Below are 21,101 nucleotides of genomic sequence, written 5' to 3'. Positions count from 1 at the left end.
ATTTCCATACTCAGTTTCCACTCTGTCCCCATTTACCAAAAACACTGGAGAGGGTGCAACAGTGTTTGTAGAAAAAGCATTGGAGCAGTGAGCCAGAGTGCTTGGTATGGGTGATAGAGCAAGACAGGGCCTGGAGATCTTTGTGTTTTTGATCTCAAACACCACAAATTGAAACTTCCCATCAACTTAAGTCTGCAAAAAGAATTGTGGGAGGGGGAATTAGTTAAACAGAAGAAGCCCAGGGCTTTGGTAAATATTAAAAAACAAAACAAAACAAAACACTTTTCTCGCTTAGTATCTGGTTTACCAATCATGTTCCCTCAGACCAGGGACAATGTGGGATTGTTAATGTTGAAGTTTGGTTACATACATCCAATCTATTGGATGTATGAAGGAGAGGGCTTGAGTTGGGAAACCAGTCTGACCAAGTTTGAAGGGATCACAGAATGGAAAATTGCCAAATATGAAACAGAAATCAAGACAGTGTTGCAAAGACTTGCAGAATACTATGAGAAGCTTATGGTAGGAAGATGGAAGAGCAAACCAGCTCAAACAGAGATCAAAGAAATCTGACCTGAAATGAAAGGAGAAAGGTGTCCATGATTTCAAAGAGAAGTTACTAGGATATAAGAACCTGAACCTACAAACAAAAAAATCATTTAGGGTCAGTAGGAATTAGAGGAGACACTGTGCATGGGGCTAAGCACGTTGTACCTGCAGCCAAGGTCTCTCACGCTTATAATTTTTAGTGGTTAGTAAGCTATGCAAAACCCATACATGTCATGTGCCTCAGAGAAATGTATTCTGAATTGAGGGGGCTGTATTATCAGTGAGATGGGGAACGTGCTGGAGGGGAATTAAGGAGATGGTGCTAGTGGCAGGTATTTAGCAATGGGCTCACTGGCTGCCACTGCTGAGTGTTTGGCAGCCTCTGCTCCATGGCTGCAGACTGAATGCCAAGAACCATGCCTAACGCTTCCCACCCACAGCAAGCTCAGGGCAGCCTGGCAGATGTCCATTGGAAGTGTTCAACCATGTCTGTGACGCTGTGACAGGTCGGGGCAGGCGTGGAGCATGGAGCAGGCTCAATTCCCATGTCCGCCCAAAGGCACGGGTTGACGTTGCCAGTCGGCTGATACAGCTGCTCATTGCTGCTGAAAGGGGAGGTTCCAACCCCAGTTCCAGCCGCAGCCTCTCACCCTTCTCTGGCATTCCTCCGTCATTTATCTCACCAAGCGGCGAAGTGATGCAGGGAGCGATGCCAGCAGCAAATGAATCATTCATTATGGTAAGGTTAGTTCTTTGGCAGACTAATCCCATGAGTTAGGCTAACAGAGATCCAATGAGTGGCTGTGCTGGCACTAGGGAAATGACAACAGCCAACGGGGAACCTGGATAATCTAACCATTGAGTCACTGAGTCATAAAAATTAGTTTGGAAGGGATCTCCGGAGATCATCTGGGCAAACCGCCGACTTAAAGCAAGAATATCACCAGCGCTGCAATGGTGAATGGAAGCACCAGCTGTCTCAACTTCGGTTTGTTTGTGTGTGGAATATAAGGAAGCTGAGTAACTGTTCAATGATCAATCTTAAGATCTGTAGGTGAAAAGTATTGCCTTAGTGTGAAGGACTTCTAAGACCGTGCAATACTTCTGAGTGCCAAGGGTAGGGTTTTTCCTGGCCTTTGTATAGGTTTTGTAACATATGGACGAAAGTTTTAGGTGCAAGGCTGAACTTGTTTGAATATTAAGATTTCATAAACAAAGCTTATGAAAAAAATACAACAGAATGTCATTGAAGAAGGGATGATGCACAGACCCATCTGTTTCTCAGGAGGCTTAAAGCTTGTGGTTGCCGGGAAGCTGCTCCTGATGTGATCATGGCTGTCGTGTTTGTCTACCTAAACACAGTGATGTCAGAACAGAGGCACCTTCATTGCTCCTTCACAGTAGCTGCTTCAGACAGGATCGGTTATAACCAGTTCCTTTAAAAAATATTTGCTTTTCAACAGAGGTTTATGTAACATGTTCTCCATGTTTCGGCATAGTTTAAAACATGAGAGATGGAAAAGAAGTTAATGAACAACACTTCAGTCAACATCAAAGTGCTTTCTTTCTTTAGTAAATACCCATCACGTTATGATGCAATAATAAGAAGTTCATGGTCAACCTCTCTCAGGTCACTCTTCAGTATATTTTTGAGACCATATACAAAAATCCTGCACTGCCCATGGAAGAGTTAACTGGAGGGAGCATTAATACATATATATACTATAGGATGACCTTGATCTTGCTATTGAGGTCTGGGGAAGAATTACATTAGGATATTAAAAATAAGTGAAAATGAGAGGGGAGAGCCCTTGAATCCTCTCTGGAGGGAGGGAGAGCCTGGTGACAGTGAGGTTCTTGTGAAAAAGGACTTCAAAGCTGCCAAGAAAGCAGAAAGGGGTGGATAAGTAAGAAACACTAGAAGGCTGAGGATGCTGAGTCCAGACTGGAGCCCACTGGCTGATTTGAGGATATTTCAATTGGCTGAGCTGCTGAGTATGAGTAACAAGGAGACTGAGTTCTGAAAAGAGCTAGGTTTTCATAGACATGCACAAGGAGTTTGTGCTCCATGCAAGGGACAGTCTGAGTCTGTGTCAGCCCACTTTGAGTGATGCAGCTTTTCACTATACCAGAATCTGTAGCCTCGCTCCAACCACAACAGGAATTAAGAGTGAACAGCCCATGTTCCCCTTCCCTGAAGAATATAAAAGCTATTGGCAGAGGTGGAAAAGAGAAATGATTGCAGCAAAATCTGGAGAGCTCTGTGCACTTTCATGGGGGGAGCTGGGATTTAGGGGTGAGGTACTTTCTGACCCAGAACTCCAAGAGACTGAACACGTGAAGTTCTTTATCCCAGGCATATCTAACTAATGAGCAAATGGGATACCATGCAGTGACTGGAGAACAGCAAATAAAAACAGCTACATTTAAGAGTATTAACTATAGGGCTGCTCAACTTGTACCAGTAGCATGTAAGGCTTATGAATAAACTTAAGAGGGAAGAATAGTATTAAAGTGGGAGGGAAGGTGAGAAAAGTGAAATAAAATGCAACAAATTTTTATCAACATTGAGTCTTTTCACACTATTATTTTTAAGACACACCGTTTTCCTAGCCAGGAAAAATATGGCACATCTCCTAGGCTTTATTAATGTATCTGATATCTGCTACATGGGGAACTACTAAAAATGTTACTCACATGTGACAGTTCTGCTGGCTCAATGAGAGACAAAACTGTACTGTAGGAAGATCCTGCTCTAATATATTCATTAATGTCCTCAGCAGACAAGTGGGGATTTAAGCAAATCACTGGTAACTTTGAGAGGGCACAATAGTAGAGGAAGGTTGGAATATTCTACATAAAAGGGCAGGTGACCTTGAGAATGAGAGTAACAGAATAAAAACAAAGAAATAAAGGAGCTGAGCCATGTGGCTGGGCAGTTGGAGCAGTAAGTTCATTGGGAGCATCGGTGACTGGACAGGAAAACCTGAGCATTTGGCCTGGTTTCAGGATGATTGAACTGTCAGCAGAAGGCATCTGAAAAAGAAATTCAGTGTCTGATCATGTCTTGAGGAGCAGCAGACAGGGAAGTGTCTGTTGGGAGTCAGCTGCAGTTGAGGTAGGAATAGGGAAAGGCTTCTGAGATGAGCAGAGCCCCTTATACACAAACAGACCAGGGAAATACTTGCTTCTTCCAAAACGAATGATAAGCACAAGTAACAACAAGGAAGGCTCAATAATAATAATGATAATAATGTAGCCTTTCAGACATTATTAGTCACTGAAAGCTGGGCAGGTTGAACAGACTGTCTGTCTAAAATGAAGTGGTTCACCCCTACTTCCTCAGCCTGTGTTTGCACTGTGCAGTGATCGGAAAGCCGGAGGTACAGGCCAGTCCCTGCAGGCCCAGCAGCAGCCATCAGTGGAGCAAAGGCTGATCAGACCCACCTTGAAATAAAAAAAGGAAAATGAAACAGCAGAGATGGGGAGCAGCAATGTGCTGATAATTCCATCTCCCCTGTGTGGAAGGCCAGCACACAATGACTGCAGAGCTATTACAGATTTCTCTACAGATCCTTTAAAATGGAGGCTTGGAGGATGCTGATAAAATAGCTTAAACTTGACATCTACTGCAAAGGTTCGTTCAAGATCTGCCATCACAGATGGGAAAAACCAATGGATGTAAAGTGATATGAGTGAATGCTCTACGCAGACCCTACAGTGAGTCAGTTTTACACAGCTGTATCAGTAAAGCTATGTACCTAAGTCAGATGGAATTGCAGGAGGAAAGCTGGGTTGCAGTCTCCATTTTGCAGACGTGAATTTGGAGTGGCTGCCGGTGTCAGTGAGGTTATACCAGTTGGCTTCCAGCCCAGCTCTTTGGTTTGCTTGACCAACTGTCTTTTCACCTTTGCTCACAAACAGCAGCAGATAAAAGTTGGCCTTCTATGTGCTCTCATTGGTGACTTAATCCCCAGCACGGGCTCACTTATCAGCCCTCTGTACACAAGGCAGAGTTAATTGGCTCAGATCCACCCGAGCGGAGGTCCCTGGAGCTATGCTGATTTTTACCAGAGAAATGTTGTGACCTCACTGCTCCACTTCTGGCCGTAAAAAGAGCTCGTCAGATTTTTCAGTGAACTTAAATTAGTGATAAAAGATCTTTCCTCTCTTCATCAGTGGGGAACGTATTTGTTGTTGCGAATACTTGCTGCGGAGGGGAGAAGTTGTTCCCGAAACAGCCCAATGCGTTTGTTCCACCTCCCCTGCTCTCAGCCCGGGCTCACACGGTGTGTTCACGTGCAAATTCCTGCGTGTTGATGGCACAGCCTCTGCTTAAGTGGCCTCTATTTGGATTAATCTCTCCTTACAAGGTAAATAAATAATCTGGAAAAATAAGCAGCAGCCCCAAAAGCACGAAAAGCAGCGTAAGGTGCAGTACTGACTTACCAACGGTAGATGGTACTAATACATCTCGGTAACATTTTTCGGGTGGATTTGAAAGGGCAAAAGAGGCTTAGATCTGAATCCGCTAAAAATCATAGAAGCCAAAGGCTGTAGAATATCATCTCCTCAACATCAGAGGGTGTTTAGCAGCCCAGTCACGGCCATATGTCAGTCTGTTGAGCTTTGCTGAGTTCTCAGCTGAAAAACGACCGTACCGGAGAGTGGCAGGAAGCAGACCGGTTGTTATGAGACTTTGTGAATTTTAAATCTATTTTCAGGAGTTCATAAAAAATTCTCTCTGGCCTGCACTGGGAAGCACTCTGAAAAATTACTGCAAAGATCTGAAAGGCCAGAGTGGAAGGCTTCCGAGGTACAGCACTGTGGGTTTTTACTCCTTATTTTAACCTCTTCTTACCTTAATGATGTTTCTGTTCTGTGTCTTAATTCCGAGTGAAGGAAATCCTAATCTTTTGGCTAGGCTTATAGGATCCTGCAAATGTCATTATGTCACGTTGTTTCGCTGCACTAGGGAGCACAGGGAGCATTTCTGCCACCCTTATGCATGTGATTAACACAGATTTTTGCAGTGGGTAGCAGCTCACCTGGGCTGGTTTCCATGGTGCCGTTAAGCTGCAAGTGTGGGATCAGGCACTCATTTGCTAAGAGCTGATGAGGAGTTGAAAGGGATTTTTCCCTTTGACCTCTTCGTTCAATGTCAGTAGTGCTAATCAGTTTCCTTATTGGATTTCAAGCTTTCAGGTACTCTTCTTCAGTGTACCCTCTGCGATTTGCAATAAGGACTGATTCAAGGGATATGATCAGTTTTGAGATATGATTTCTTTCAGCAGCCGCTGATAATTGCTAACCAGTATGAACCACTGCTTCCATACTGATAAGGTGAACTGTGTTGCATTGCTACCAGCTAATGATGCTCATGGACAGTATAAATAGAAAGGGATGAAGATACAAAAGCACGGGTTTGGTTTTGGCCAGGAATGGTTTCAGTACAGCTGTCCCAGCCCTTGGGCAGGGAGCTTATTTCAGATTCTCTCTTATTGCCAATTTTATAAGTTTTATAATAACCTTCAACTGTTCATTAAAACATGAGACATGCAAAATCTTCTCATACTTACTGTGGCAGTGATAGGAACACAAGGCATATTTTGTTAATCTATCACTGCAGGCTAATAAAGTTCTGCACTGTGAAAAGGTGCACTGCTCACAAGCACAATAATTGCCAGAGATATGGTAAGGTCAGTTTGCCAGTGCCTGCTGACTGTTTGAGCATGTTTTTGTATTGCCCTTGAAGCTGAGATGACAGAAACCTTACAGAGTGGGTTCCCAGCCATTACACACGTCCAGGTATGAGTGGCTAAAAATGTTAGTGCTCTACATCAAAGCTAGCAATCAATCCAGATCCCAGTGAAACCAATGAATGGTTTCTGTAGATTGTATGGGAGAATAGGTTGGCCTTATGCAGTCTGAGCAAATACCACTGAAATCAATGCAAGGATGCTTATCCACTTCAGTGGGTGAACACAGTAAGGCTCTGTATTTTCTCAGTGCATACACACCCTCACCTCTGCACCCACATGTATGCACATGCACACACACAACTACAGAAGACAGATCCCTGAAATCTATTCAAAAAGATTTTTGAGGTTAAGACTCGTCTTCAAGGAGTTTTGTTTCCTCCTAGAACAGCCAAAATTAATAAACTTTTTGTCTAAGAACAAATACCAGATTTCAGTTCAGTGGTATCTGTCAGAAACAAATGCATTTCATTAGGAATTTAGGTTCTTTTTTTTCTTTTTTTTTTTTCCAGATCGCTGTGAAATAAATAATGTAAATATCCTCACTTCCAGACAGGCAAAACATATTTAAGAAATGGTTAAATATACCCGTGAGAGAGCTACCAATCAACACTTTTTTTACTAGTTTTGTTTTGCATTCTTTTCTGACTAGTGTATTCATGACCAGCTGTTTTTAGAGCTAGTAAAAATTCTCAAGCTCACATTAGGAAGGGTTTCAGTTACATGATCTGTAGCTACAGTTGTTAGAACACTTGGCATGGCATTTAAAAATGAGAAAATTGTTTTTGTTGAGCAAAGCACCAGAGCACTGAAACAATATTTCAGTGAACTTACAGCAAATGTTTTTGAACTTTGCCACTAATGACCAAGTGACAGGCAATTGGGAAGGCAGGGAGTTTCCAAATGTGACTCGAAGTAACGTCCACTTAGTCTGTGTGAGCATTAGAAATTTCAGTGCGCTTACATGGGAAGGACTTGCACCAAATTGCCCTTGACCAGTATTGCCTTATCCTCGTTAACATGCTGGCTCTTTTCTCCCAGGAGTTGCCTTCATATCAATGGTCGTGGAGCAACAGTCTCCCCTGTTTTTGTGGGTCACTTTAAATGGAGAAAATGGAAAAGTTCAGTCAAATTCAAGCAATTTTTGCTCTTAAGTGTGCACTGGCTAATAATATTTCTTTTTTCCTGGGCAGAAAGTGCATATCTTGTGTACCATCAGTCTCTGGCTGGCAGCTCGCACAAACCCCGTCTCCATTACAGAAGCGAGCACAATAAGAAGCAGGTTTGGACTGTGCTGATAGAGGAACTGGGGCTTATAATGGGGCAGCAGCTTGGTGCTCTCTCAGATTACTTCAGACTCCAGAGGGAAAATAAATACTGAGAGTTAAAAGAATGTATGAAATTCAGAAAGGCTACAGGAAAAACCAGCCTGCCATTCTCAGAGCAGCAAAGCTAATGAAGTAAGGATGGATGATTGTATCTACCACTGAGATTCATTAAGCAGGACCATGTCAGGACTCCTGATGCAGGATGGAAGGCACAAATGGCACTGTTGTGTACCACTGCTTCCCTGGGGAGCGGCTGGGGGGCTGGAAAAGGAGTGAAGGAGGAGGCAGGAGTGACCTTGCTCAGTTGAGGGTGAGGATGTGTGGGAAGGGCCCCTTGCACTGTGCATGCAGCCAAAGCACTCTCCTTGTGCCCGCAGCTCTGGTCTTCTGTGCTGCCTGCAGCCACTCTAGCACTGGGCCATCCCTACCATTCAGTCCCAGAATTAGCTCCCCAGCCTGCTGCCTGAACTGCTGGCTGCTCCCAGACTTCACACACCTCTTGCTGGTGTTCCAAGCCCCATCTCTCCATCCTTAGACCCAGCACTCCGCAGGCACTAGTAGTTTTTGGAGTGATGCTTACCCCTGGGTGGGCTGGCAAAGCTCCATCTGCAATGCAGCCAAGGGGCTGGGAGATATCAGCAGCATGGAGAAGGGCAGCTCTGCAGAGCTGCTGTTTACTGGCTTACTGGCCTGTCTCAAATGCCCTGGGATTAAATCTAAGCTCTGATATTTACTCCTTGAAATGATCCCTGGTGTTTTATTCTGCAGTCACTGCCTCCTTAAAAAAAAATAAAATTGAGAAATAAAGCAATAGAGCCGAAGCAGATCAGCTTGAGTTGTGTCAAAGAGTCCGGATGGTGGTTTTATTTTTAGGGTAGAAGTGGTCATTGCTTTGCACGTGAGTGAACAGAGGATGCAAAATCCATAAGGAAACCAAACATTTGGCTTCATTCAGACATCACGCTGTGTCTCTTAACCAGTATTGCAACTAAAGGCATGGAGGAAGTTAAATACTGCTGGGGCTGGGTGAGATTTTTTTGTGGTTGTGTAATGAGAATTATGGCATATTTCTGCTTTTTTGAAGGGAGATTGAGCTGGAGTGTAACTAACATTTGTCATGGTACCACCAGTCAAGTTCAATATGCTGGAGTGGAACTGGGGGTTGGGGGGGGGTGGGGAAGCAGGAGGAATAATTCAGTCCTACAGCCATTGCTCACGGGCTGGAAGCAGGACAGCATGGGGACGTGATAGTTCCCTGACAGTTGCTTTTGTCCTACCCCAGACAGTTGTAACAATTACACTTACACTTAATTACTGCTCTTAGATTGTGGTAGGCTAAAGCATTCAGTAGCATAGGAGGTGTTAAGAAGCAGAATGCATTTTAAATTTAGAAAATCCCCTTGAGAAATATCCTTATTTCACACTTATTATTAGTAAAGCCTGCTTTGGAGAAAAAATGTTTGCTTCCATGACTGGAACCAGTGTCTTCAGCAAGAAGCAGGTGTACAGAAATCTCTCATATGGGGACAGCGATGCTCCATCTGTTCTGAAAATCTAGTAGCTGCTGAGTCATCTCCCATGCTGTGTGTATTTGACATATTTCTTAAAGGTTATTAATACTGGGGCACCGAATGCTTAACTGATATATACGTTTTTTATCTCTTATTTCATTTTCCTTTGAGCCTGGATGTAAATACTTGTCTGATCCTGACACTGTTAAATTCAATGACTGAACTCCTTGTTTGTTCCAATGGTGGAGATTTAATGTTGCAGTCTTACATAATTGATATAAGTGACCCACAGTGATACAAGGCTCAAGTCCAACAGACAGGGCATTTTCTTCTTAAGCTGTTTATAGGTGTGAATTAAGATGCCTACGAAAAACGCTTTGCCATTTCTTCCAGGTTCACCCTTGTAGCAAAATACATGCAGAGCAAGCAGAGTTTGTAGGGGAAGGACTGGAGCAAAAAATCACAGCCAACGTGTTGTGCTGCTCGCAGCCTTGGCTGGGGCTGTCAGCACCCAGCAATGTCTGTGGTGCTGCTTATGTCTGAGTTTGTCAGTTTCCTGTGCTCGTGGTGCACCTTGTGTGTTGGGCGTCTTTGGAAATGTGGGTACTTGTTTTGCTGCCTAATTGGAAGCAGAACTCGTTTGAAAATGTATTTGCTTTCCCTCCAGGGATGGTACTATACCAAAATACAGAGTATGCTTTGGCTTAATTTAATAAGTCATAATCTCTTCTCATATTTTATTACATTTTAGTGAGAGGTGATTTTTTCCAGAGATGACTCAAAATAATACAAAAGAAACAACCTTGTCCTGTGAACAAAGCATGAATTATGGCTGATAAAATCAAGATAGTTTGAAGGCTTGCCAGCACAAAGAATGAACTCCCTTGGATTCCTAACGTACGGAGTAATGTCAGCAAGCCCAGATTTCCCGAGTAATTTTGAAGTTTAAAGGAACCTTAAGGACACTCAGAGGAAATCAGTAGAAAGAAAAAGTTTCATATTAACGCAGAAAAGAATTACTGTGAAATGAGGAAAGGAACAAGCTGATTTCTGCTGTTCTGATGAAGACCCACAGCTTGCGATGCTGTAGGACACACTTAACCAGTGCCTTTTGGGTGTGGATGTTGTGCTCATTGCGAACTGCCATCTCGAGGAAGCATGTAGTGCTGCGTGTGGAAGTGGCAGCATCAGCAGAATGAGGTGTTTGCTTGGTTTTGTGAGTCTGTTCCACACGGGATGTTGGACTGAAGCTCCACTGCCTGTATTATTGCACAGCTCCTTGCCAGGTGCTGTTCAAGACACGAGCTTTGGCTTTTAATGCCATTTATGGGTGGAATACAACACATTGTGCTGGCTCAGACGGGAGGTGTAAATCCAGCAGGTAGCTATAACTGAACCTTCAGAGATTTGCAGTGTGAATCTCATATATTTGGTAACCTGGTGGAGCTGCTGTTTATTTTTATGTTGGAGAGCATCTTTCTGTCAGGCTTTCCTACAAAAGGAAGTGGAGCTGATTCAAAGAATGAATATATGGGCTTTTACAATATACTGAGCTCATGTTTAAGGTTCCCAATAAATTCATAAAAATTCTTCCAATAAAGACCCATAGTAGAGTCTCTCATCAACCCCTCTGTAGCAGAGTGCAAGAAATCAACTGGCTTCAGTGCAGAGTATATCTTGTATGCTAAAATCAGCCCCAGCTCAGCAAAGAACAAAATAATGTATGTGAACACTTTTACATCAGGGACGTGCTTCCAGGTTTTGGATGCATGTAAATGCGTGCCTGCATTTTTCACAGTAAGTGTAGGTATGAAAGAGCTGATTGCACAAAGCGTGAGAGACTGCCTCACACTTCAGGTCTGAGGAAGTTTGTCTCACAGTGGATGAGCACACGTGATGTATGGTTCTAGCGTCTCTGGAATGACAAATAATGCAAAAGGCTGCTCTTACAGCATGGCAAATCATTCGTTTTCCTACACAAGAGTTTTCAGGAGGAGAGGTCTGTGATCACAGCACTTCTCTGCTTCGTGCTTAGGAGTTGTGTTCCTGAATGTCCCCCACCGATGTGATCTCAGTGGTTTTTGATGCTTTCTAGGACCTCTTCAAAAGTGTAATTCTCAGAAATTAGACACGTTAGGCCAATGGCTCTATTCAAAAGCATTGCCTGAAGATCATACTCCAGGTTTTTCCAGTCTTTTTTCTATCCTGGTAGATCTCATTCTGTGCAGTTACGCAGGTTTCCATGGAGCTGATCTGGACTGGCACCAGTGTTAGGAAGACACAGCAAAGATTTCTAAAACCTTTACGTGGGTTGTTATTTTGTTTTGTTTTCTAAGTTGTTACCAATAGGTCACTACTTGTTCCATGGTGCAGTGAGAACCAAAGCTAGACCTGTGTCTAGGTGTGCTTATCAGTGCTGCTTTTGCAGTGGAAGTCGGTACCATTTGTTACAGAACACGTGGTGTCTACAGGGTAACAGAAGCTTTGTCTGTATGGGAATTAAACTGATACACACATTTCAAGACAGGTGGAAATGACGTTCTTGTTCTGGTGTATGAGAGGTTTGTCTGAGCCCAGCTTGAAGTGGGACTCAAAAAGATTTGAGGTACCTTTCCACCCTGCAAAATTACTGAGTTAACCATTATTTTTCTGTTTAATGCTCCAAAACTGTGGGCCTGGTGTGAGGTCCACAAGAAGTGTGCACTTACCTAAGGGTAGTAAGAGCCCTTTTCCTGTCTCAGACTTTGCTTGCCTATGTGACTCAGGCCATCTGCTGTGATAAGCACAGTCCGTCTGTGGTCAGACACCTGATTCTGGATGCAGTTGTGCTAAAACCCAAGGGTTGTTGTCTCCCAGTTCTTCCTCCCCTCTCTGACCCCTCCCAGTGGTTTCTCAGTGTCTCCTGCCAGATGTTATCACATCCTCAGATTGTTTGCAGAGATGTTCAGAAGAGTGCCTGTAAGATGCTTCTGCCCAAATCCTCTGGGTTAGTGAAGAGCTATTACTTAAGCCATTTTAAGTAAACCTGTCTTGTTTTGATTGATAGGGATTGGGACCGCTTAAGTGATCAGCTTAAGAGGGGCCGTCTGTCCTTTCTGCCTGCTGCTCTGGTGACAGGGCCTTGACAGGTAACAGGAGACAGTGAGCACAGCCGTGTTTGCAGACCACGGCTGCGCAGCATCCCAGAGGAGCCCCTCAGCCTCAGTGACACCCGCCACTGTGGGCTCCTGGCTGCTGGCACTCTGCAGCCCAGCACACGCTCTGTCCGTGCTTCTGTTTCTGCGTGCATTCACAGCCATCTTCACATGAGAGTTAATTGTAGAGCAATTTGATCTCCCTGGTGCTGGGTTACAGGCGACTTGTGCTACTTTCTGCGCTTCATACAGATTACTTTTTTTCTTTCTCGTGTCTCAGGTAAATGAGAAGGGAAATTTGTATTCACAATGGGAAACTATACTTCACTTTGAAGGATGTTGTTTATGCCGGTGACTCACTATTGGGATTGTTGCTCTGGTAAGTGGCCCAGCAAGGAATCCTCCTTCTCAGCCCTCATCAGAACAAGCACACAGTTCCCCCAAGCAGTGTGTCAAACTAGTTTCTGTCCATACAGAGGCCTGTCATGTAGTGTAAGTAACTCTTCCAGAGGAACAGCAGAAGTGGAATACTGCTGCTCTGCCTGGAAGGATCCAGAATTGAGCCCTTAAAATGAAAATTAACAACAGTTCCTTGGCAATGTGGCAGAGGTCAGTGTGCAAAGTGAGCGATTTGGTAATACTGGTAGAGCCCAGGAATTAAAAATCTATTTTAAAGCAAGTAGCCTTCCAGAAAATTCTCACTCTTCAAATTATTTTAAGATGCTTTCGTTCCTCCCAGGATGACATGATGGATGGTGAGAAAAGCAAATTAAACATACCGAGTTTAAGCTGGTTTACTGCTTAACTGTGTCCTTCACTGGGTTTACTGTTTTTTATTTTAAGCTGCAAAAGAGTTATTACCATCTTAAAGCTGGGAGCTGCAGTCTCCAAATCCATATAACATCATGCAAAAGTAAATGGGACAGTTAACTGACAGCCGCTGACATGACTTACTGCTGGAAGCTCACACAAGCTTCTGACATGAAAATCCTGCCCGTGAAGGCACAGAACCGAATCCTGTCACCACCTGAGGCAAGCACAGCTCCAGCACAGCAGCTTCGGGTGCAGCTGTGCCCACAGCACCGGGCAGAGGTACAGGGCCTGCCCTCCTCTGCATCCTCATGGAGCTCGCCATGGGCTGCCATCAGCCGGGATGCTGTGGGCCCAGGGCTGCTCTTCCCCAGCAGGGTGGAGCAAGGGACGGGAGCTGAGGCAGGGAAGGCAGCATGAGGGGCCTTTCCCTGCTACTCTTGTTTTTCTGACACATTTCTCCTTGCTCCCTACAAAGGCTCATTTTCTCAGGCTGATTTCAGAAGCAGTGGGAGATGCCGATGTGAAGCCAGTGCTGTAAAAGCCTGCAGAAACCTAGCTTAGACTTGGAGCCTGGCCTAGCCAGATCAGCAGTAAAAATTTCAAAAGAAAAGAGGAAAAAAGCTATTTCCCATCACAGGAGCAGTGGGGTGTTTTCCATGGGAACAATGATGTTCTGGTTAAGTTCTAAGAACTTTTCTAATTATTAGGCCAAACCAATGTGAAAGCTGATGTCAGCAGGAAGAGCTGATGGGAGGAATTATAATTCTGTCTGGGGCCATATGAAAGCATTATACCATGTCTTGCTCCAGACTTTGCATGACTCATTTTCCTCCTGGTCAGGATCTTGTATTGAAGTGCAGACTGGCAGTTCTCTGGATCTTTCCTTGTGCCAAAACTGCTGTGAAGCTGAATTTGTTTTGTTGTTTTCTTTTCCATTGCCACTGTGAGAAGTACCATCAATAGAATTTCTTTGCTGTGGAGGGAGCATCAAGCAAAGCATCACACTGCGTGGGGCAGTAATTGCAACACTCGCTGCTGATTTATTGTCAGCACATTCTCTTGTGGAAGGAGCCCTTCCTCTGTTCCATCCGTAAGACTCCACTGATTTCAGGAGCAATTACGGCTGTGTGCAGCTTCTCAGTATCTGCCTCTGAGCATTTAGATCTTTATTGTGTGTAGATTTTCTCTAGGAATCTATTTGCTGCTGAGACCCACATTAGGCACCACACTGCACAACTCTTTGAAACTGAACTGTAACCTTCCACCTGTAAAACTGAGGTTTTGCCCCTTGATTAGAAAGCACTTTTTAGAAGCAGGTCCGCCGAGTGATCTGTCTCTTTCCTCCCCTTTCAGCTCATCCCAGCGCTCACTGGTGTCACTGGAGAAGTACCAGCAGGTACAGCTGGTCTGGACTCCTGAGATACTCTGAAGAGACAGAGAGACAGTCACCATTTTAATGATGCTGTCAGTAGGTGAAGCAGGTTATAGGACTGTAAATCTAAATTTTGCAGGAGGCGACAAAGCAAGCAATTGCATCATAGAAAATGAGCAAAACCTGAAAACGATCGAGTCTTCAGAGAGGAAACCCTCAGCTGCCTTGAGATCTGTGCCATTTGTGTCCACCTGGTGAGTGAAGGCACCGCTCCAGCAGCCACATTCATTCACAGGTGTGTGGCACTTGCTGAATCCTCGGGCAGTCTTTCTGGAGTGTAACCTGGAAGGGTTTGTTATATGTCAAGTCTGCTTAAATGTTCACATGGTTGAAACATTCAAATGCTTCTGTCATGCCCACAGAGCAGTGACTTCTCAGCCAAGGTGGGCATTCAGTGCCTGCCCTGCAGGGTCCATGCTGATGTTTTGAGGTTTCCATTCCATTTGAGCTCTGTTTTGAGGTTTCCATTCACACTTGAGAACAGATTTTCCCAGCTTCATACATGTGGGTACTCTGGAGTTCTCAGTTTATACATTTGAGAATACATAATTGCACACAATCCACTGGCTTTGCACAGGATTTGAAATACAATTGCTTTTTATTCAGGAGGACAAAAATATGGAGCTACAAACCAAAAAACCTCGCACCTACAGGATACTTATGATTCCCACTTCTATTTCTTTTCTGTCCTGGGCATTATTCAGAGTCCTCTACGTTGATCAGGTTTTCTTCGCAGTTCATCTTCTGACTTTTGAATCCATAATCTCTTTCAGCTCTGCCGCTTGGTTTGTACCTCAGCTAAATCAGAATGTGTACGGTGCAAAAGCATTCCTTTCTTCTTCCTCGTCGTCTTCTCCAAATCTTGTGTGTGCTGCTGCAAGTCTGTTTCTATTTCCCAGAGATTGGTATATCTTGATTTATGTGTTTGGTTTTGATAATTTTTTGTGCTGCAAACAGCAGTCCTCTGCACAAGAGCTGGAAGAAATGACTTCTCCTGCTCCGTCTTATCTTCTCCTGACGATGCCTCCTCCAACAGATAAGCCTCTTTCCATCACTCCTTCCCTATTTTCTGATGCAAATTCATGAAACTGGAATTAAAATTCATCCTGCTGCAGCATGTGGTGGGTTCCCTCTCGACAGTTTTCTGAGTGAGAGCAGCAAGTGTGAAGGTGTTGAAAAGCAGCCCGCAGTGCGCCGTGTCAGCTGTAGCTCTCTAGCAGGAAACACTGCCGTAGCGAGATCAAAACCTGATATTAGCATGGTGTCCCGGGTAATGCTGCTGTTCTTTTTGTTCTCTTAGAGAACATGCTATTTTCTTGCTTCATTGCATCTGTAGCACACTGGCCGTGGCAACTGTCATTATTCAGGGATGGTCTATCATGCTTTTCAGTGGAAAATTGGATTCTTGACAAAATCATTTCGCTTAAAGTTTTGTCTTTGGTAGGAAATCTTCACTTTTTTAATCAACAGCCTTTCAAAAAGGATGTTGGTTTTGATTGTTGGTGGTGTTTTGTTGTTTTTTTTTTAACCTGAAACTTTTAGAATTTTTTGTCCTTAATTTATTGTTGTTAATTTGGATGGAACATAGAGGCAGATGTGTTTATATTTTCTGTCTGTTTTTTAGGGCTTAGAATAGCACTGACTCTTGTGGTTCTTCAGAATTCTGCTCAAGTGCCAAAGAAGGAACAGAGGGCCAGTATCTATTTCACACTTTTATCAGGATAAATCCATGCTAGCGCCACTGGAGCAGAGGGAGTTTCTCTGTATATGTGTCAGTCTGTCCACAGGGCTTCTCGACTGATGGTGCAGTGGGTCAGAGCTCCCTGGTGGAGACACGGCTTATATTGGCAGGAGAACAGTAATCTTTCGCCAGTATACTTCAAAATAGTTTCTTGTACTGAATAAACTATGTCTGGATGAAAACTAGTTTCTGCTGACGCTGCTTTTCTTAGAAGAAGTCTAATTTCCATCCTCTGATGGGCACAGACAGTCCAAGGAGCAGACATGGGCTCAAATATGGTATGTGGTCCTGCATGTCTCTGGATGGCCCTGCAAAGAGGTTTCTGCTCTAGTTGCTCACTTGTGGCAAAAGCAGGTAATCCCTTTACTTCCCATTGCTCACCCCAGGGGTACCGGGATCAAAACTGTAGAGGAGCAAGAAGATTTGGTAGGGAAAGTATTTCCCCCTGCTAGCCTAGTGGATAGCTGTGCTCATCACTGAGACCCACCAACAGTCTGTCCTCCGGGCAATAAGCCACTGTGCCCCGAGGTGCTCCTGGCACCTCCCGAAGTGCAATCTAAGGTGCACGTCAGCACTGATTAGATGGAAGCTTTATAGCAGGCGGTTTGGGCCTTGATTATTTCAGAAGCACCAGTAGTCAGGGAGCTGGATCGCTTGAGCTGTCAGCTGCGTGATTTAGTGCGACTCCTATAGGGAGTAATGAAGGTTGTGATAAACTGCAGTGTAAGAAGCCGGTAAATAACTTTTATGGTAAGAATGTATTTGGAAACACTGAATAATGGTGACCAGTGTCACAGATCTTATTGAAAGGTGCTTTCCAGAGTTATGTATTTAAATGGACGCGGTGGGCCTAAGCCATCTCCTGGAACTCAGCTGAAATCGATAGAATGACTCCAGGGTTGATTTAAAAAAAGAAAATGCCATCTGTAACGTTGCGTTTTTATTGATAGCACAAAGCAATTAACTCCATTGGAGGAGTACATGTGTTTATATTAATACTGATTTATTGCTTTATTACTTCTGCAACACAAAACAAAACTTCCAAAGCCTGGCATACACTTGTTTCTCTATCTTAGCCTGTTTATCAGTTTTTTTTATCACGAAGCCCACACAAATGAAGAGAGACATTTATTATGTTCCTTGATTTTGCAGTGCATGATTCAAATCTGAAAATACTGCTTTCCAGAAGAAACACACATTTATTTTTAATGCTTTCCTACAGTTTTACTTCCAGTGGGTTATTTTAAGAAATGGACACGTTTGGGTTTTTATTTTTATTGTTTTTAAATGCAGCAAACTCCGTAAAGCAAAGTGGAAAACTGGATCTCGGGTTCTTGTGTTGGGTAGAATTAGATCAAGGGATTCTTCCTAAGAATTATACACGAGTCCTTTTATGATTTCAAGTGGCTTTCAGCCAACGATCTGTGTTCCGAGCAATATCTGGGGGGTAAATAACTGGAGTCACTCTGCTGTGCTGTTTGCTTGTGGCACGTTGTACCATGGATGTTGTACACGGGACAGGTGCTTGTGTTGAGTACAGTTGTGGTTTGATGAGACTCGAAGCGTCTGCCCACGTGGAGCTGATGTTCTCAGGAAGTTCCCTGCAAAGGTCACAGTGTTTTTTCTCTACTTCCTGTGCTTCGGGTGCTTAGGGAGCACAGCAGGCTGACTCTCTGGTTGGTTGGTACCTGCACTGACTGTGATGTGTGACTTGGGCACAGCGACAGATGAAAAATCAGGAAAAATCCTCATCTGTCAAAACTGAAATGATTGACAACATTGGATTCTTTTCCACCACTCTCCTAATTCAGCCAAAGCACACAGACCGCTTTTTCGGAATGCACGTGACAGGATGTTTTGTCATTTTTGAAACAGAAATCTTCGTATTTTCACTTCAATTGAAGCTTCTTTCTACCGGGAGGTTTTAGAAAATGGAAAGGAGTTTTGAATGAAAGAAATAAAATAGGAACAAAAAGTTAAACAAAACAAACCAACAAAACACCCCGAGTGGCCAAACCTGAATGCTTCTTTCAGCTTTCAGTTTGCTGGATTCCTACATCTTCCTTTCTTCGCTGCAACACAGAATGCAAAGGACTGACAAAGCAGGGTCCTTCGATTAATGCAGAGGTTCCTCTTGCTCTGCAGCACACATGTGAAGTGGTGATGTAGCAAACCACCAGGGCTCAGACTGCTGTCTGGGCTGTGTTCTGACATTTCCAACTGTTCTGTGAAATTGTGTGTTTTTCCTTTCTGTCCCTGCCTCCCTCACAATACTGCAAATTATATCTTTCAATCACATTCGCAAAAGGCTTTTCATACGTGCACGAAGAGACTCAGATACTGGTAGTGTATTTATAATGCATATAAAAATATAAGTGTGTAAGAGCAGATTAGGAAATTGGCAGTCGCAGTCCTAATGCTCTTCATCTGTTCTCTTCCTAGGAACTGGCTGAGGACTCCTCTGCCGTGTCTGTGCTGGTGCTGCCCATGCAGCCAGCCCCATGCCCGACCAGCTGTGAGTTTCTGAGTTCCTACATGGATGAGCTGCTACATGGAGAGCCAATGTCTTGGCACAAGGATGTACTGTTCCTCCTGATGTGGATGCAGTTGCCAGCACCAGAAAACCTGTACACAGGTAAAGCAATGCAGTTATCCACTACCGTGGGTTACGCTGTCATTCTGTATTAAGACAAATTAGTGTACTCGGAAGCAATCAGAAGTAATTACTCTTTAAGAAACAATAGGCATCACTCTGTGGCTTCTATCTGACAGCTAAAGAACTTGGCTTCCTGTGAAAAACCCATACAGCTTAATCTTCGTGTGTCAGATCATATTTCTCTGTCTTCTCTTGGTAAATGTTTACATTGCTGCAGCAAAAGGGGCACTGTGTGATCTTGACTAACAGGAGACTTGTGTGCTTAGAGATAGTACTGGGATCCAGTATCTGCCTGCTATCTCTCTCAAGATGAACACAAGGAGTGTTTGTAGGTACAGTATAGTAGCACCGCAGGGGCTTGAGTGGTCCCACTCAGGACTAAATCCCGGATCCATGAAACCACCTCCTGCTTCTACATGAGCTGACACTGCAGTAAAACAATGATAGGAAATGAAATAATAACGAATGAGCACAGAGACCTGACTGTTCTGTTGCAGTTCAGGTAAGAATGTGAATGATGTTTCATCTGGTTCACTTGAGGAGTGTAAATATTTGCACTGTATCCAGCTTCTGCCACCCACCCGTACTGCTGCATTTTCATGCCCATCACCTGCCTGTCGTTTTTAGATGTTCCCTTAAGATCAAACCCTTCCTGAAGGCTCCAATGGGATCTTTGAAATGTTACAGAAATCTGAAGTCAGTGTGTGAGTAGAGCCTGTTTTATATTCTCTGGGAGGAAGTATGGGATCCATCTCAATGAAGATTGTGCAAAATAGCAGCAGACTGAGATCCAGGTGAGCTCCATACTCATAGTGCTTATCGAGTATGTCTCTTTCTCAGTTTGTAGGAGTCTGAATTTCAGATCTCGGCAAATATTACCGCTGTACTTCCTTTTAATTTTGCTTTCATCACTGGTGCTGCCCTCAGAGGGTTGTTCCAGCCTTCTACAACTTACATTTGTGGTAGGTTGTGGAAATGGAAGACTTAAGTAACAACAGTGATCTCATGGTTAACACAGTTAGGCAGCGTATAGGAAATCTGCATTCAGTTCCTGGCTTTGTTTTGGATGTCCTGTGTAACTGAATACATAGTTTATGTTCACCTCAGTTCTCCTCCCATCATGTATAACCATCAGAGGGTGATCATGAGGATGTATTCATTGGTGGGAGACTGAAACATTCCACATTAATGGGTATTTGAAGACAAAATAGCAGTAGGACAGTTAAAGACTGTTCTGTAACTGGGTTTTGCTGTATCTGTGAGGGCTAACAATGAGACATGACTGTTAAGATGGGTCTCTTTCATCAGAATAAACTTTGGTTAACCTTAGTTAGTCTCCAGGAGATAGTACAGCTCTCAGTAAACTGTTTTTCTTGTTTTCTTTGTGATGAGAATGGTGTAGCATTGGAACACCCAAAGAGCCTGTGAAATCTCCATCCGTGGACATTTTAAAGATGTCCAGCCGTGGTTGACTCAACCTGGTGCTGGCAGTAGTTCTGCCCTGAAGGGGAGGGCTGGGAATCTCTGGAGGTCTCCTCCAAGCAGCAGTTCTGTGATTCCATGGTTTCCATTAGATTTGCCTTACATGGAAACATCGAAGTAATTTTAGGAAATATCTGTAGATTTGAGCAGTGGAAGCAAACAAAATAGGAGTTTATTATCATTTAGTGCTTGTATTAAATAGGTATTCTAAAAAAGACAAACACTCAAATAGCCTTGTATTCTGTTTCTCGCAAAGCAATGCTAAGGATAGGTGTTAGGTAATGATATCCTCTTTTTGTGTTAGATCTATTGGTTATGTGTATCACATAATAGTTAATTTGATAGGTCCATACTTTTATCACTTCTGTCTAATAATACTGAGACAAAAAATTGTTGAGCATTAACTTTACAGTCATGCTGCAAAATGCAGCTCAAGTAAGCATCTTATGAGGATACTTGAGGCTGAAATATCTTCCCTACCTACAGAAAATAACACATAAATGCTGTTACTATCCCACTAATGGGAAGTATTTGCTCTTTCTTATGTAAAAGGTAAATCATTATTCCTTATTTCTGTCTTAAACTCAAGGTCCAAATAGTCCCCTCTCTGTAACAGAAACCAGCAGAACTTAATTAGTCCTCTCCAAACTCCGAGTGCTTTGTGCGCAATGGCCCTGCAGCTATTAGCACTGAAAG

General features: G+C 43.6%; 1 long non-coding RNA gene across 1 annotated transcript in view; it reads left to right on the top strand.

The window, feature by feature from the left end:
* The window catches only part of LOC140256128 (uncharacterized), an 88,547-nt gene extending 69,645 nt beyond the window's left edge, over positions 1–18,902 (top strand). The window contains exon 3 of the long non-coding RNA XR_011904641.1: positions 18,710–18,902. This is a non-coding gene — a long non-coding RNA (uncharacterized lncRNA). The remainder of the gene's footprint in view (positions 1–18,709) is intronic.
* Positions 18,903–21,101: the final 2,199 nt, after the last annotated feature.

Source organism: Excalfactoria chinensis, chromosome 9 (genome assembly GCF_039878825.1).
Source record: "Excalfactoria chinensis isolate bCotChi1 chromosome 9, bCotChi1.hap2, whole genome shotgun sequence".
Lineage (NCBI taxonomy): Eukaryota > Metazoa > Chordata > Aves > Galliformes > Phasianidae > Excalfactoria > Excalfactoria chinensis.
This window is presented reverse-complemented; position numbering and strand designations above follow the sequence as displayed.